This window comes from Mustelus asterias, chromosome 3 (assembly GCF_964213995.1).
Source record: "Mustelus asterias chromosome 3, sMusAst1.hap1.1, whole genome shotgun sequence".
Classification (NCBI taxonomy): Eukaryota; Metazoa; Chordata; class Chondrichthyes; order Carcharhiniformes; family Triakidae; genus Mustelus; species Mustelus asterias.
The window spans coordinates 96,571,467-96,573,034 of NC_135803.1; the positions used below are offsets into that span (position 1 = coordinate 96,571,467).

At 65.2% G+C, this 1,568-nt stretch overlaps 1 non-coding gene across 1 annotated transcript; it reads right to left on the minus strand.

The window, feature by feature from the left end:
- Positions 1-1,191: 1,191 nt before the first annotated feature.
- Positions 1,192-1,345, minus strand: LOC144491950 (5.8S ribosomal RNA). Its single transcript, XR_013497525.1, has one exon. It is a non-coding gene; the product is annotated as a 5.8S ribosomal RNA (ribosomal RNA).
- Positions 1,346-1,568: the final 223 nt, after the last annotated feature.

Below are 1,568 nucleotides of genomic sequence, written 5' to 3' on the forward strand. Positions count from 1 at the left end.
GCGCACACACAGACACACACACGTACGCGTGCTCGCAAATGCGCGCCGTGCTGCGCAGCGGATGCACAGCCACGGACACACACGGTACTGCGCGCTGCGTGCCCCCTCGCACTCGGCGCCGGACCGGGCTCGGCACGTCAACTGTTCCAGAGAATCGTTTGCGGCGAGGAGTGCGCCCACCTCCACGGTAACGGAAAGCAGTGCTGCTGGCGGGGTCGCGGTGCGACGGCGGTATCGAGCGAGAGAAAAGCAGGGCCGTGGGACACACAGCCTGCCGGAGCGAAAGGCCAGACGCCAAGGACGAAGCCGGGCGGTGGAGCGCACGGGCTGCAAGCGGCAGGTGGCCACGCCGCGGCCAGGACAGCACCTTTCACGTAGAAGACTTCGGCGGCAGCAGGCCACGGGGAGACACCGGAGCGAGGACCACACGGCCAAGTCGGCTGCGACGATTCGAACCCAAGGCACACGTTGAACGCGGGCGCAGGCACATTGCCCCAGAACCGCAACGGCAGAGGGTGGGCTGCGGAGTGTGGAAGGAGCCGCAGCTCCAGCGCAACACAAGCAACTACACCGAACCGCCACGGATTCCCACGACAAAAATGCAAGCACTCGCACGCGCAACCGAGGGAAGAAAAGCACGGCACGACCGAGCACCGATCCAGGCATCAAGCGTCACACGCGTCAAGCTGCCGTCCTCCACGCGACGGCACTGAACGGCCACGGCAACCCACCGGCAGGCAACCGAGCACGGACCACGCGAGGCTACGTGTCCGGAGACGTCCAGCGGACAATCACTCCACTCTCTCACTCTCTGTGCCGGAGCACCCAACCGAGCCAACTCTGCGGATCCTTCCCGTGGACGAGCCACACACACACATCAACAGAGAGTCAACCCCCCTGGCCCGAGCCTAACGGAAGGCACACACGGTCCCGGCAGCGAGGCAGTCACGTTCTCTCTCTCTCTGGCAACCCGATGACAGCCGTGCCGGCGACCCCGAGGTGGCTGGGCCAGTGCGGGAGCGGGCAGTGCCGACGAGCCCGGAGGCGGACGACGGCACCCAAGAGGTCAAGCTCTCCGACGCGGATTACTCTGGGTCTGCACTTAGGGGGACAGAGAGGACGGCACCTCTGCGACACCCCAGCTGCACTCTTCGGCGCACGGATGCGCGCGAAGTGCGATTGATTGTCAAGCGACCCTCAGACAGACGTAGCCCCGGGAGGAACCCGGGGCCGCAAAGTGCGTTCAAAGTGTCGATGATCAATGTGTCCTGCAATTCACATTAATTCTCGCAGCTAGCTGCGTTCTTCATCGACGCACGAGCCGAGTGATCCACCGCTAAAAGTTGTATCGGGTTTCGGATTGGTTGCCCGATCCTGGGACGCGCAAAACGCTCCCCCGCCAACGTGACGGTGGAGCCCCAGCCTGGCGCGTACCACGGCGTGAGCCCGGAGGCGCACGCACTCGAGCGACAATCAAGCGAAAAAAAGGAGGAATCAGGGCGCTCGCAGGCGTTGAGTGCCGGCGTGGGTGACGCGCCGGGGCCCGACACGCGCCGTCACGCCCCGCA